The sequence below is a fragment of the Chiloscyllium plagiosum genome, unplaced genomic scaffold, assembly GCF_037043375.1.
Source record: "Chiloscyllium plagiosum isolate Xiang-an unplaced genomic scaffold, Cpla_swu_hap1 HiC_scaffold_3, whole genome shotgun sequence".
Taxonomy (NCBI): Eukaryota; Metazoa; Chordata; class Chondrichthyes; order Orectolobiformes; family Hemiscylliidae; genus Chiloscyllium; species Chiloscyllium plagiosum.
The window spans coordinates 70381195-70397949 of NW_028270141.1; the positions used below are offsets into that span (position 1 = coordinate 70381195).

A 16755-nucleotide genomic window follows, 5' to 3' on the forward strand; every position below is an offset into this window, starting at 1 on the left:
ATATTTTCTCATCAGTTAGAAGAGAAATACTGTGAACAAAGGCGGCTACTTTTTATTGCCTTCATGTCAGCAAATGTGGTCTATAAGTGACTAAATAAAAGTGGTAGCTCATCAAAACTACTCAATGTGATCTCCTCTTTCCATAACAACATAATGGATGATATCAGCTATAGCGGAACCCTTTTGGAGGTCTAAAGTTGGGTGAAACTTAAAAAAAGAAACAAGTTAGCCTATTCTTCCTGAGTATATCAGATACTATCTCCTATTTAAGCTTATTATCTGGGTCTGATGTTGCACCTTTAATTATTTTTTCAGGGTTAGTATACAATAGTCATGTTTCTCCTTGGAGGGCTACTGAGCTTCTTCTTTATCTATGTTCTTTGATTTCTTATATCTGAGAAAGCCTTGTAATTTGGCCTGATCATTTTAATCTAGCTAATTATGTTTTAAACAAACTGTGATAGCTGTGTGCGAAGAAGGAGATGAAAATATTTGTTGCAACCGTCTGAGAGAGGAAAAAGAACAAAAAGATGATCGCCCCTGGTCATAACAAGTGAAAAATGTAAAGAGTTTTATCTGAACATGCAACAGGATGACAAACGTCCTGGTCCACAACATTGCCATACTTCCATCTGTCAGCAGTGTGCTGGTTGTTGATAGCTTCATATTTCTAGGCTTGACTATCACCAGCTAGCTGTCACTTGATACTGAAATCAACACAAACATCACAAAAAACTGCAGCTATTATGCTCAAGCTGAGTAAGAGTGTGGAATAACAGCAACTTGACTGGGAACACCAAACTGTGAGTCTACCTGGTTTATATCCTCAGTACACAGTGCTGAGGCCTGGATAACATTTGCAAGACAGGAACAAAGACTGAATAGTTTCCACCTTTGCTGTCTTAGACATATCCTTGGCATCGTTTGGAGGAACAAATGCAGCTTAGAGAGCGCGTTTGATGCCAATGTTATAGCTGAATGGAAACAGCGTAGCTAGGGGTGCAGGAGGTTCTGGAGCACATCTTCAGTACTTTTGCTGTAATGTTGCCATAGCCTTAGCTTTTGCAGTATCCAGTGTGTCAACTATTTCTTGATATCATGTGGTGTGAACCAAATTGTAATGTTTTCCTTTATATTAATTTCCCAATCCATTTTGCCTGCCATTTCACACAATTGTTTTTAATTGCCTTGTTATTATTATTCTTTCATTTCCCTCTTTGGTTATAATTCTTGTTCTTCTCCGTCTTTTCTCACTTTTCTTTCATAAGCTGCAAAGTGGCTCAGTGGTTAGCACTGTACTCACAGCACCAGGGACTCGAGTTCAATTCTACTCTCGGGCAACTGTCTGTGTGGAGTTAGCACGTTCTCCCCGTGTCTGCGTGGGTTTCCTCTGGGTACTCTGGTTTCTTCCCATAGCCCAAAGATGTGCAGGTCAGGTGAATTGGCCATGCTAAATTGCCCATAATGTTAGATGCATTAGTCAGGGGTAAATATAGGGGAATGGGTCTGGGTGGGTTACTCTTCGGAGGGTCAGTGTGGACTTGTTCGACCAAAGAGCCTGTTTCAATGCTGTAGGGAATCTAATCTAACAAGCCCCTGTTAATCTACTATCACCAATAAACATTTTACCTCTTGGTTCCCTAGCAAAAAATTGTTGAGGTGGTCTCTCTAAGTCATCAGTCACCATCATTCAACTGTACACTCTGCCAGCTTGTGTCACCCAACTCCTCACTCTTCACATGTGACAAGGTGGTGGTGCCAGCAGCTTAGACATGGGTTACAGCACAGCCAGCCACATACTTCTTTCTCTTTTTCTTTCTCCTTTTCTCTTTCACCATCATTGTTTTCACGTTTTTGGTAGCAGAAGGAGGATCAGACAGCCTGGGGTGGCTGGTCATGAGAGTGGGATCAGCCCCGGGGCAGTGAGAGTGGGATCAGGCAGCCCCGGGGCAGTGAGACTGGGATCAGGCAGCCCCGGGGCAGTGAGACTGGGATCAGGCAGCCCCGGGGCAGTGAGACTGGGATCAGGCAGCCCCGGGGCAGTGAGACTGGGATCAGGCAGCCCCGGGGCAGTGAGAGTGGGATCAGGCAGCCCTGGGGCAGTGAGAGTGGGATCAGGCAGCCCTGGGGCAGTGAGACTGGGATCAGGCAGCCCCGGGGCAGTGACTGGGATCAGGCAGCCCTGGGGCAGTGAGACTGGGATCAGGCAGCCCTGGGGCAGTGAGACTGGGATCAGGCAGCCCTGGGGCAGTGAGACTGGGATCAGGCAGCCCCGGGGCAGTGAGAGTGGGATCAGGCAGCCCCTGGTGCAGTGAGAGTGGGATCAGGCAGCCCCGGGGCAGTGAGAGTGGGATCAGGCAGCCCCGGGGCAGTGAGAGTGGGATCAGGCAGCCCCCGGGGCAGTGAGAGTGGGATCAGGCAGCCCCCGGGGCAGTGAGAGTGGGATCAGGCAGCCCCTGGGGCAGTGAGAGTGGGATCAGGCAGCCCCTGGGGCAGTGAGAGTGGGATCAGGCAGCCCCTGGTGCAGTGAGAGTGGGATCAGCCCCGGGGCAGTGAGAGTGGGATCAGCCCCGGGGCAGTGAGACTGGGATCAGGCAGCCCCGGGCCAGTGAGAGTGGGATCAGGCAGCCCCGGGCCAGTGAGAGTGGGATCAGGCAGCCCCCGGGGCAGTGAGAGTGGGATCAGGCAGCCCCTGGGGCAGTGAGAGTGGGATCAGGCAGCCCCGGGGCAGTGAGACTGGGATCAGGCAGCGAGACTGGGATCAGGCAGCCCCGGGCCAGTGAGAATGGGATCAGCCCCGGGCCAGTGAGAGTGGGATCAGGCAGCCCCGGGCCAGTGAGAATGGGATCAGCCCCGGGCCAGTGAGAGTGGGATCAGCCCCAGGCAGAGAGAGTGGGATCAGGCAGCCCCCGAAACAGTGAGAGTGGGGTCAGGCAGCCCCCGGGCCAGTGAGAGTGGGATCAGCCCTGGGCCAGTGAGAGTGGGATCAGACAGCCCCGGGCCAGTGAGAGTGGGATCAGCCCCGGGGCAGTGAGAGTGGGATCAGGCAGCCCCGGGCCAGTGAGAGTGGGATCAGCCCCGGGGCAGTGAGAGTGGGATCAGGCAGCCCCGGGCCAGTGAGAGTGGGATCAGGCCCAGGGCAGTGAGACTGGGATCAGGCCCAGGGCAGTGAGAGTGGGATCAGCCCGGGTCAGTGAGAGTGGGATCAGGCAGCCCCCGGGACAGTGAGACTGGGATCAGGCGGCCCCCGGGGCAGTGAGAGTGGGATCAGGCAGCCCCCGGGACAGTGAGACTGGGATCAGCCCCTGGACAGTGTGACTGGGATCATCCCCGGGACAGTGAGACTGGGATCAGGCAGCCTCCGGGACAGTGAGACTGGGATCAGCCCCGGGACAGTGAGACTGGGATCATCCCCGGGACAGTGAGAGTGGGATCAGGCAGCCCCCGGGTCAGTGAGGGGGGAATCAGGCACCCCCGGGGCAGTGAGGGGGGAATCAGGCACCCCCGGGGCAGTGAGAGTGGGATCAAGCAGCCCCCAGGGCAGTGAGAGTGGGATCAGGCAGCCCCGGGGCAGTGAGAGTGGGATCAGCCCCGGGGCAGTGAGAGTGGGATCAAGCAGCCCCCAGGGCAGTGAGAGTGGGATCAGCCCCGGGGCAGTGAGAGTGGGATCAAGCAGCCCCCAGGGCAGTGAGAGTGGGATCAGCCCCGGGGCAGTGAGAGTGGGATCAAGCAGCCCCGGGGCAGTGAGAGTGGCATCAGCCCCGGGGCAGTGAGAGTGGGATCAAGCAGCCCCGGGGCAGTGAGAGTGGGATCAAGCAGCCCCCAGGGCAGTGAGAGTGGGATCAAGCAGCCCCCAGGGCAGTGAGAGTGGGATCAAGCAGCCCCGGGGCAGTGAGAGTGGCATCAGCCCCGGGGCAGTGAGACTGGGATCAGCCCCGGGGTAGTGAGACTGGGATCAGGCAGCTCCGGGGCAGTGGGCGGGGATCAGGCAGCCTTGGGGCAGTGAGACTGGGATCAGCCCTGGGGCAGTGAGACTGGGATCAGGCAGCTCTTGGGGCAGTGAGAGTGGGATCAGGCCTGGGGCAGTGAGACTGGGATCAGGCCTGGGGCAGTGAGACTGGGATCAGGCAGCTCTTGGGGCAGTGAGAGTGGGATCAGGCCTGGGGCAGTGAGACTGGGATCAGGCCTGGGGCAGTGAGACTGGGATCAGGCAGCTCTTGGGGCAGTGAGACTGGGATCAGCCCTGGGGCAGTGAGGCTGGGATCAGGCAGCTCTTGGGGCAGTGAGACTGGGATCAGCCCCGGGGCAGTGAGACTGGGATCAGGCAGCTCTTGGGGCAGTGAGAGCGGGATCAGGCAGCCCCGGGGCAGTGAGAGTGGGATCAACCCCGGAGCAGTGAGAGTGGGATCAGGCAGCCGCCGGGGCAGTGAGACTGGGATCAGGCAGCTCTTGGGGCAGTGAGAGCGGGATCAGGCAGCCCCGGGGCAGTGAGAGTGGGATCAACCCCGGGGCAGTGAGACTGGGATCAGCACCAGGGCAGTGAGACTGGGATCAGCCCCGGGGCAGTGAGACTGGGATCAGCCCCGGGGCAGTGAGACTGGGATCAGCCCCGGGGCAGTGAGAGTGGGATCAGCCCCGGGGCAGTGAGAGTGGGATCAGCCCCGGGGCAGTGAGAGTGGGATCAGGCAGCCGCCGGGGCAGTGAGACTGGGATCAGCACCAGGGCAGTGAGACTGGGATCAGCCCCGGGGCAGTGAGACTGGGATCAGCACCAGGGCAGTGAGACTGGGATCAGCCCCGGGGCAGTGAGACTGGGATCAGCCCCGGGGCAGTGAGACTGGGATCAGCCCCGGGGCAGTGAGACTGGGATCAGCCCCGGGGCAGTGAGACTGGGATCAGCACCGGGGCAGTGAGAGTGGGATCAGCCCCAGGGCAGTGAGAGTGGGATCAGCTCCGGGGCAGTGAGAGTGGGATCAGCCCCAGGGCAGTGAGACTGGGATCAACCCCGGGGCAGTGAGACTGAGATCAGCCCCGGGGCAGTGAGAGTGGGATCAGCCCCAGGGCAGTGAGAGTGGGATCAGCCCCAGGGCAGTGAGACTGGGATCAGGCAGCACCAGGGCAGTGAGGTGGAGGATCAGGCAGCCCCGGGGCAGCTACCAAAGTGCAGCCTGAAGCTGGGGAGGTCAAGCCCTCATGAGGAGTGTGACTCCAGTATGGTCAAGCACTTCTGAACTGCAGTGTTGAACTATTCTGTGTTTCTTTACTTTTCTACTTTTTACTAAGAAGGATTGTAAAGTTTAACTTTGTTTTCCTTATTTTCTGCTTTGTATTTAGGAACCTTTGTACCTAAGATGGTGCTGTAAGTGACAACTTGTAAACTTTTCACTGTACTCATGTAAGTATATTTGACAATAAACCTGAACCTTCTTGCATCACCTGTCCCCTCACTACTATCCTTTTTCACTTCAATGCTGACCACTGTACCATTCATTATAAACTAAGGTTTCCAACACTTCCCTCACTAATTCCTAATTACAGCTGAACTTTCTGTTTAACATTTCAGTAGTTATTCCTTGAGCTCATACCATTAAAGATTTCAAAGGGAGAACATGTGATGCACCAGTTTTCATCATATCTACTTTATATTGGTTGTGGTCTGCCTTGTAGATAAAAGTAAGTCTCCTGTGTGATCATGTGAAAAAGCTTTGAAATCTCAGGATCCAATTTCAAACCTGGAGTGATTTCTTATATTAGCACTAACATTAAACAACATTTTAGTTCACTTCTCAGGGACAGCAACACAATCATGTAATATTGAAAGTAAATCTTCCTTCCTCCCTCAACTGCATCTTTTGCAGCTCCCTCTTAATGCCCAAATACTCATTCCTTTCAATTTCTACAATACTCAATACACCCAATATTTGAATTGTGTTGCAATGACTGAAAATTGCTTCAGTCCTATTCATGAACTGTTTACAAGGAAAGCCCATTATCTGACAGTTAATCATCCATCTGTAGCTTGCTGTATCTCTACATGTGCATCATTAAGTCTCTATCGTTCCCTATGACTTTCTCTGCTGCTCAGTTTCCATCAGTGTCTCTCTTTGGTTGACTCTATCTTGGGCTAACTTTCTCTTCCTATCTATTTCTTATTCTCCCTGCTCCTTTGTTGTCTCTTTACATGTGTATCTCTCTGTCACCCTGCCTGCTTTTAGATTATATGGTTGGGGATATTATATATTGATCTTGCACATCTTCATTTGTCATTCTCACTGTAAATGAACCCATGTTCTGGGATGTGCAAGTAGATAGAGAAGAAACAACCAACAGTCATACTCAATTTTACAACATTTTACGCTACAGAACTGTTGACTTAAATATAACTTGCCCAGAAACCCGTCTTATTCATCAATCCCACAAAACAGGGTATCAAGCTGGTAAACATTTTCCTTAGTCCATTGAGACGAAATGCACAAGTGATAAGAGGTAGTATTTCAAAAGTTTTTCGCTAAACAACTTTTTAATGAAGCAGTTTCTATAAAGAGCTCTGACCCATTAGAGATTTAGTAAGCCACAAGATTATCTCTTAATTTAAGAATTAGTGAGTTGGCATGCCTGCAAACCTCATTTTCACTGTTTCTATGAAACAACCATTTCAATTTTCAATGAGATAGGCATCAAACAAAAAAGCACTAACAAGGTCAGTTTAGCTGATGGAAACAGATTTAGCTCCTCCAAGATATAGAATCAAAGAATAGCTACACAATGGAAGGAGGTCATGCTGTTCTGTTTCCATGCCAGGTCTCTACAACAGCTAGACTCATTTCCTGCCCTTTCCCTGCACCTTGAAAGCTTTCCTGTTCACGTAAATATCCAATTACCTTTCACAGCAATGATTAAATCTGCATCCCTCACATTCTCAGGCAATGCACTTCAGATTCTAATCACTTGCTACATGATTAGCTTTTCTCTATGCTCTATTGACATAAAGCTTAAAGCAGTATTTTTGATTCTTGAATCTTCCACCAATGATAAGGGTTTTGCAGATCCCTCATGATTTACAATATCTCTACCAAATCTACTCTAAATCTTCTCATGTCAAATCCCAGCTTTCCTACTCTATCTATCTAAATGAAGTCCCTAATCCCCAGAACCATCTCTGTACAACTTTTCTCCACTCTCCAATATATTCATATCAAATTTGCACATACAAAGCTCCTACAAAGAATAATGAAATCAATGACCCACTCTCTATTTTAAGTATTGGTTGAAGGAGAAGTGTTAGCCAGGGTAAATCTCCTTCTCTTCAACTGTATTATACACAGAGGTGAGGAGGAATTTAATTTCAGCATCGTGAATCCATGGAATTCTTCACTGAAGTGAGTTTCAAGAATATTCAATGCTGAGATAGACATATTTTTAATCAACAAGGGAATAAAGAGATATGGGGAAATGGCATTATAGCGGGGTTGAGAATGATCAGATCACCTGTAATATCAATGAATGGCAGAACAGACTTGATGGGCCAAATGGCCTACTCCTACACTTACATCTTATGGCATTATGGTGTTATAGGATTTTCACATAGATCTCAGACTGTAGACATGTTTTATAATGTCATGACCATGGATCATAATTCCCATCACTATATCGAGTTTTTAAACTCCAACATGTTTTTTAAAAACAGACCTGAAACAGCCAAAATGACTTTGATTGTAAATCCAGTGGCCTTCTGGAGAGGAACTTTAGAACGTCACACTTGGTGTCAAAGAAACTTGTTATGACACAGTGTAAACTTTCCCGCTTAATTTAAAACCAGCAACACAACAAAGCTTTATCCTGTGCAGTAATCTATAAAAATTCGATTGGCCAAGAACTAGTTTAAGTAAAAATTAACAACTTTATTTCTTAAAGGAAACAGAGAATAATTGACTAACAACTATTTATAATTCATTACTCTAACCAATCTATTACCTTCCCTTCTATAATACTAGTCCGATAAAAATCCCAATTACAATTTACAAAACAAAACTTCTTATCTCAAAACCAGGCAGCTTTCATTTTCTCTGAATTCTGCTCTTCTTTTCTTCTTCTTAGGGATTTCTGCTTCACAGGTTACTGATCGATTAAGGTACCTTTAAGAGAGCTATTTTTTGGGCACTCTGTTTTCATGCTGGGCTTGGCAGTTCTCCTCTCAACTGTTCAATTTTCCCTTGTCTTATACCCTCAAAGCATCAGATTGTGTCATTGGCTTTTAAGATTTTAACTGTCCAAATAGACTGCACAGTTTGTTAACCTAGCCACAACTCTGTTCATGAGTCTTTGGAATGTCATGGGTGCATTCTTCATTCCAAAGGGCGTCACTTTAAATTGATGTAGCCCATTTAAGGTTACAAACGCAGAAATCTCTTTCGCTGACTCTGATAAAGGTACCTGCCAATAACCACACTTTAAGTCCAATTGGTGATGTAACTGGCTTGTCTGACTTTCTCGATACAGTCATCTAATCTAGGAACTGAATATGAGTTAGATTTTGTAACGGCCTTGACCTTCCAATAATCCATGCAGAATCGCTGAGTCCTGTCCAGTTTGGGAACTAAGACGATCGGCAAACTCTTCTCACTCAGGCTTGGTTCGATTATGTCCATGTCGAGCTTGGCTCCCGCCTCCATCTGAATCTGTCTGCTTTGAGATGATTAAGCCAAAAGGAGTATTGTTTTATTGGAGCAGTATTCCCTACGTCTACTTCATGTACAATAGCATTAGTCCTCCCCATCAGATTCTTACATAAGTCCTTATACTGCAGTAACAAATCTGGCAAATGCATTCTATGCTCCTGAGACAGATGGCTTACTAACCTATCTCACTTCGCCAGGACTTCTTCATTTTAAAATCTATTTTGAGACACCTCAAAATCCTGATCATCTGGATTTGATTCCTCACTCTGCAGGGCAGTAACTAACACCTGTTTCTCCAATTCTTTCTCTCTGGTAAAATAAGGTTTCAACATGTTCACATGACATACCTGATACCTTTTTTTTTATCTGGCATCTTTACTAAATAGTTCACCTGACTCAACCTTTTCTCAATTTGATAGGGGCCACTAAACCTGGCTTTGAAGGGATTTCCTATGACTGGTAACAGTACTAACATGTTATCCCCTTGGGAAAGTTTTCGAGTCTCAAAGCTTTTATCTGCCACCTGCTTCATTCTATACTGGGCCCTCTTTAGTTGTTGTTTAGCTAGCTCACTTACTCGATTTAATCTCTCCCTCATCTCCAATACATAATCTAAGTGTGAGATCCCTGATTTTGGCCCTGTCAATTTTTCTTTAATTAATTTCAAAGGGCCTCTCACTTCATGCCCGACTATTAATTTGAAGTAAGTGAACTGAATAGAGTTGTTTGGGGCATTTCTAATGGCAAACAATACGAATGGGATACCATTATCCCAATTATTCATGCAATCCTGACAGTATGCTCTCAACATGGTCTAAAGCTCCCTGGGATTTACAATGGTATCCACTGGATTTAAAATGCTGTATACCTAAGCCATCCAGTGCTTCCTTAAACAGCCTAGCAATAAAATTTGACCCTTGGTCTGACTGAATCTCTCTGGGTAGCCCAGACCATGTGAAGAAAGCTACTAACTCCTCCACTACACTTTTTGCCTTGATACTCTATAATGGAATTGCCTCCGGAAATCTGGTAGACACATCCATTATGGTGAACAAGAATTGGTTCCCACTTTTAGTTCTCAGGAGGGGACATACACAGTCAATTATAACCCACATGAAAGGTTCTTCAAATGCGGGAATTGGCAACAAAGGTGCTGGTTTTATTACTGCCTGTGGCCTACCTACCATTTGGCATGTATAACATGTACGGCAAATGTTAACCACATCCTTGTGCACTCCAGGCCAATAAAAATGTTTTTGTACCTTAGCCTGAGTCTTTGTTACCCCTAGGTGACCTCTTACTGGTACTTCATGTGCTACACGTAACACTTCCTGTCTGTATGCTATCGGCAACACAATCTGGTGCACTCCAGCCCATTTCTCCTCTGCACTAACTTGCCATGGTCTCCATTTCCGTCTTAGGATTTTATCTTTCAGATAACGGCCCTCTGGAATGTTCTCTGCCTCCCTTTCAGAGTATGCATCCGTATATCTCTGTTTTATATTCTTGCCTTGCTGTTGCAAGTCTCTCAGTCTTTCAGGAGTAAACACTTCTGTTTGACCCTCTATCTGTTCAGGTTTTTCCTGCACCATTACGTCAAACAGGGTACCTGCTAACTGAACCTCAACACCTTCATCTTTCCCTTTACTTTCACTTTGTGCTGTGACTTATGATCGTGGGATCTGGCTACCACACAGTCTGGGGAAATACCAGGACATTTTTGTTTTAACTCCTCAGTTTCTTGGTTTTCCTTGGGCTTCTCCACCACAAGGGGTATCCACCTTGGATTCTGCCAAAACATTCCTAAGAACAAACTGAATTCCTGGAACTGACACTTTGTCAATCACTCCCACTGTAACTTCCCTAATCTTAAGTTGGCACTCCAACCTAACCTTACATAGGGGAACGCTAAATTTCTGTCCATCTATCTCACAAATTACCACACTCGGGTAACAGATCAGAAAGAGTGCATATTCGCTCATCCCTTAAGGGACTGTCTAGATCCTGTATCTCTCAAAATTATAACTTGTTGTCCTTCTCCCCCTGCCCCTGTGAGTAAACATTACAAAGAATTCACCTCTGTGAGTAGAGGTCAGATACTAACTCCATACCCAGCCTCTGCCCTGGCTGTGCACTCTCCTGCAGCTCCTCAGCTTTTCCTGGGGTCTCCTTTACTACCTTCACTATTGCTGCTGGCTTAGTTTCTTTTACCACATTTTTTCCACAGAGACTTTCTATAACGACCAGCACTGTGTCTTTACATGTCCCACGTTCAGGCTGTGAAAACACCTTTTCCCAGTGCTCTTCTGAAACAACCGGCACTGTAATTTTCTGTGCACCACTCCATTACAGTGAAAACACCCAAGGCTATTTACCTCCTGTCCACCCTCTTGGGCTTCCTTAACATGTGGTAAATTTTTACCAGCGCTCTCTACTCTTGGTTTTGTAGTGTAGGATCTCCCCTTCTCTCAACTTCTATCCCTCAGAGAACAAAATTCTGGCCAGAAGCTTGTCGTATGCACCAACATGTACTCATCCACTAATTCTGCTACACTTCCTGAACTTTCTGTTTCTCCATGTGAATTCTTACCATCTCTGGAATTGAGTTTTTAAACTCCTCCAGCAGAATAATCTCTCTTAGAGACTCAAAACTCTTATCTATTTTCAAAGCATGTACCCATCGATCAAAATGACTATGTTCAATTCTTTTGAACTCAACACAAGTCTGACCTGGTTCCTACTTTATGTTTCTGAGCCGTTGTCTATATGCTTCTGGTACCAATTCGTAAGCACTTAAAATAGCCTGATTCACCTCTTCATAATCTCTTGATACCTCATCTGAGCGTGCAGAAAGTACCTCACTAGCTCTGCCGACCACTTTAGTCTGAACTAGCATTACCCAAAAATCCTTAGACCACTCCATTTGCCTAGCCAATTTTTCAGTGAAATAAAGAAGGCTTCAACATCTTTCTCATCAAAATATGGCAGAGTCTTGACATATTTATATATATATATCACTACCTTCCCTTTTAATCTCCACCCTGTTTACTTTGCTCACTAAGTCGCAACTTCTCAAGTTCAAATTCTCTCTCTTTTTGTCTCTCCCTTTGTTCTCTCTCTCTTTGATCAGCTAAGAACCTTCTCTCTCTTTTTTCTTTCTCTTTTTTCCTCTCTCTCTCTTCTTTCCCTCTTTCTCTCTCCCTTTGTTTATCTTCTAACTCCATTTTCCTCAATTGTAATTTAAGTTTTTCTACTTCAAATGCATTTGTCTGTTTCTCTGACACACCTAAGTGTTTGAGTAATTCCCTTACAATTTCAGCTTTACTTTTGTCCTTAATTAAACCCAAATCTAATGTATTTGCTATTTCTAAAAGTATGGCCTTTTTCTTTCCTTCTAAACTTTCTTGGCAAATTTGAGAAACATCTTCAAATCCCAGAACCTTTTTAGCAATTTTAAGAGTCATTTCTCTCACTTTTAATTTAATCAACCACAAGTCATCAAAATTAAACAAGTTGCCTCACCTACGTTTTATTTAAAGATCTAGGACACTAACCTGCAAGTGTTTAAATCTGCTGGGACTTTTCATACCCCCAAATCTATTCAAATCTGTCTAAACCTGTTCAAATCATGGACCCGAGCCCCCTAACAGTTACGCCATGGTGTAAACTCTCCTGCTTAATTTAAAACCAGCAATACAGTAAAGATTTATCCCATGCAGTAATCTGTAAAAATTCAATAGGCCAAGAACTAGTTTAAATAAAAATTAACAACTTTATTTCTTAAGGTATGACAGAGAATAATTAACTAGCAACTATTTACCATTCCTTACTCTAACCAATCTATTACTTTTCCTTCTATAATACTAGTCCAATAAAACTCCCAATTATAATTTACAAAACAAAACTTCTTATCTCAAAACCAAGCAGCTTTCGTTTTCTCTGAATTCTGGCCTTTTTTTCTTCTTCTTAAGGATTTCTGCTTCACGGATCGATAAAGGTATCTTTTAAGAGAGCTATTTCCTGGGCAGTCTGTTTACATGCTGGGCTTGGCAGTTCTCCTCTCAATTGTTCAATTTACCCCGATCTTAAACCCCGAAAGCATTGAATTGTGTCACCGGCTTTTAAGATCATCAATATACTAAATTCAAGCTGGATTGGAGTTTGTTATTTTTTGGAGTATAATTTAAACTGATTGGCCGAATTTGAATCTATTTTGTCGCTTTCAGACAACCAGCTAATCGAGTTGTTCGACCAAATGTTATAATATGTTTAGCTTCAGAACACTTGGTTCTGTCAGGTTGTTCTGTTGCTTTTAACTTTCTTAAAGGTACAGTACACCCACATCTTCATATCAAACTTCAAATGGAGAAATGCACTACAAACTGAACTTTCAAGCCCTCTGGGTATTTCAGACTACTAACAATATGGGTGAAGAACATATTTGATTTTCCCCTTGCAAGAATACACAGGAACTAAAAGTAGACTGCAACCCAGGTTTACATGTGTTAATGACTTGATGCTCCGGTCCAATATGAACTGGACTGCAGTGAAGTTCACAGCTTTGTGAAAATCCATTAAATACCCTGTATTGCAGATAAGTCTCTCTCGCTCTGCATGACAGAAGCTAGCAAGTCAGTCAAAAGAATTTCAATCAACCTACAACGTCAAGAATCTTTAAGTGGAGGAGCCGGTATTGGACTGGGGTGGACAAAGTTAAAAATCACACGGGTTACAGTCCAATAGATTTACTTGGAACTACTAGTTTTTGGAGTACTGCCCCTTCAGCTACCTGATGAAGGAGCACTGCTCCAAAAGTTAGTGCTTCCAAAAAAATCTGTTGGACTATAACCTGGTGTCGTGTGATTTTTAACTAAAAGAACCTTGAAAACTGAAGATACCTGGAGAGCAGCTCCGTGATTCTCCAATTTAAAATTAAATCCCAAAACATACCTGCAACCCTGAGAAAGATTTCCCAGAAAATAAGTTCCTTCAAAGGGATCATTCAAATTAATTCAACACATATGTGCACAAATGACAGGATTACTTAAGTTGTACACCATCTACAAAAGATTCATGCAAACATCACATTACATCTGCATAGTTACATCAGTAAAGAGCAGAGAAATAAGATGTAAATAACAGAGAAGAAAGAAAAACAGGCATAATGTTTGTGGAAACAAGCCTCATCCAAAAATTTGACCTGTGAAACCAATATTACACTCATTTCATAAAAACCAATGTGATTTTCTGGCCCTATACTACATGCAAAAAAGAACAAGGAGGCAAAAGTCATCCACTACAACGCATTCAGTCAATGTCATTTAAATAACTGTGGCACCTCCTTGCCCCACGACATTGTTTGAAATGATTGTCATCAAAACCTGAAAATAATGTATAAATTTTAGTTTACTTCCTCAAGATAATTAATGAGTAACATTGAGAGGCATAGATTTTTCTGTTGATGTAGATCAATTTGGAGTTTAAATCAATATATAAACACAAGCTGCAGGGAAAATGACTCTCAAAATGTCTTCGGGCTGAAAACTAAAAGTCAACCAATAAAATGCATTATTCACAGTTTTAGGGGTATGCCGTTACTTTGAGTGACTTATTTTATATAACTCCCTTCTGCTACTCCACCAGCAGCCTCTCTTTACCCTACCCCACCCCCAGTCACTTATCTCAAACAGTTTAAAAGGTTTGTTTAATTTTACAGTGCCTGGGTGACCAGAAAGAATGCATCAATAAAAATCCAAAGCTGCTGATTGAACACATGTCTTATATTCACTAAAGACAAGCAATTGGCAGAAGAATGCAAACAAAAGCAGCAAAACCTTTATAATCAACGGACTGAGGAAAGCCTGGACCCAAGATGGTGGTAGCCTGGAGATAGAAGTTCAAAAAATGTCATCCCATATATTGAAGTACCAATGTTTTTATTAAAAATAACAGTTGACAAGCAAATAGATGCAGTGCCTCTTGGGTATGAAAAGAGCTAAGCTCTACACAGCGTTAATAAAACTCATCAAATACAAATCTCAGAAGAATTGCAGTTTGCAGCTGGCAGTCATATGGAATGCACTTCAGGAAATTGCAAGACTGTAGCCCATCGTTTCCCATCCAATTTTACTGGTTTCTTATTAATTGTGAAATTTTCTCTGAACCGTGGGTCTTGATGACAACATATGCCAAAAGAGTAAAAACTAAAACATGCATATTTTCACCAAAGCCCAGAAAACACATCAGTGTCCTACAATACAAATTCCAAATGTTTGTTAAAAAAGGGCAATGTTAACACATACAAAATATTAAACATTTTCTACAGTTCAGTTCTTTGATGACATTAAGTGATTGCTTTCCAACAATATGGATAAAGCAAGTGACTTGGTTCAGAAATGTATGCCTGGCCGAAGAAAAGAACATAAGAAACAAGAGATGAATAGGCAATACAAACTGAGCCAGTTGTACTGTTCAATAAGGTCAAGGCTAAACTTTTATATCATTCCACTTTTCTGCCCTATACCCATATCTCTTAACTCCCTTATTCCCAAATTTAAATACCAATTTGACCACTGAATATACTCAATGACTGATCATCCATAGTCCTCTAGAGTAACAAAATTCAAAGCCTCAAAATCCTCTAATTAAAGGAATTCCTTTCCGTCATTGCTGTAAATGTAAGCCTCCTGTTCTGACACTATAACCTGATATATAGACTCTCCAGTCAGGGAAACAGACGTTCAGCACCTATCCTGTCAAATTACACTGAGAATGTAATATATTTCAGTGAGATTATATCCTAATCTCTCACAAATACCCCTCATCCCAGGAATCAATCTAGGGAACTATTCTTGCATTTTAGTGGGAAATATGTTCACCATCAAGGAGGATAAAGACCTCCATGTCCTCTACACTGAGCACGTAAGAAACATAATATTGCAATGCAACAATGGGTGAGGGAATTTTTTAGTGTTTTAACCGACCAAGAATTTTGTTTGCTGAATAAATTTTCAAAAACATCTGCAAAATAACAAAGTCACAGACATATCTGTTAATGTTCCAAATGTGGAAAATATGAATTAGTTGTATTCAGTGTGGCTCTGGTCAATGTCCAAAAGTTATAATTACACAATTATCCATTATAATCCATTTCTCAAACAAATGATTTTGGGAAGATTTTAAATTTACCATCTGCTGGAAGCCACATGAATTAACTATTAGAGTGCGTGTAAGAAGCAATTTCAACCTCAGTTTAAATTTCTTGATTCTTAAAACAATTTCAGGGAATTGAGAAACTGCAACTGTAACCACTAGGCAATGAAGGCAGGAGATGGAAAGTGGGAAGGTAGGCTAACATCAGTCATGGGAAAGATGCTAAAATCCATTATTAAGCAGGCAGAAGTTGGAAGTTTAGTACAGAACCCGGCAAAGTCAACATACTTTTGTCAAAGGGAAATAATGTTTGACAAACTTACTAGAGTTCTTTAAGCAGGATGGATGATGGGTAACAAGTAAATGTGGCATATTTGAATTTCCAAAAGGAGTCCAAACAAGTACCACATACATTTTGCTGCTGCTATGAGCAGCTTGGGATAGTGCACTGATTCTCCACACCCACTACTCCTGGAGTCACCAGAAGAATTTATAATTTAATCCAAGTCCATGATTTACCTGTCTGATGCAATCAAGTCAATAGATCAGGTATTAATATTTATCATAAGTACGTAAATTCTAATCATAAGTAAACAGCTATGAACTATCAACATGTGGCATTCTGTCCTTTTTCTAAAACATCTACACACACATATAAACAGACACGGACAAACAAAGCATCAGTTTTATGGGTGGAGAGGGAAACAAAAACACAGTTCAATTGCACACAGGGTTTGCTGAGACAATCCTTTTGCTTCCATGGCTTTCATTTCTTTAACCTCTTCTCCCCAGGTTATTTATCTTTCTTGCAGGAAGAGCAGGCATTCAGCACACTAATTACAAAGTCTCCTAGTTACTGGTCAAACATTGTGGCCTAAAGCAATTAGTGGGAGAAATTAACTGGCTTTCTTCAGACTTGAAGTAAT

General features: G+C 44.0%; 1 protein-coding gene and 1 long non-coding RNA gene across 5 annotated transcripts in view; one reads left to right on the forward strand and one right to left on the reverse strand.

Annotated features, from left to right (window-relative positions):
- The window catches only part of akap7 (A-kinase anchoring protein 7), a 218456-nt gene that overhangs the window by 94537 nt on the left and 107164 nt on the right, over positions 1-16755 (reverse strand). The gene's annotated exons all lie outside the window — the stretch shown is intronic.
- LOC148150601 (uncharacterized) lies at positions 744-14677 on the forward strand. Its single transcript, XR_015751830.1, has 3 exons — positions 744-803; positions 5334-5394; positions 14394-14677. It is a non-coding gene; the product is annotated as an uncharacterized LOC148150601 (long non-coding RNA).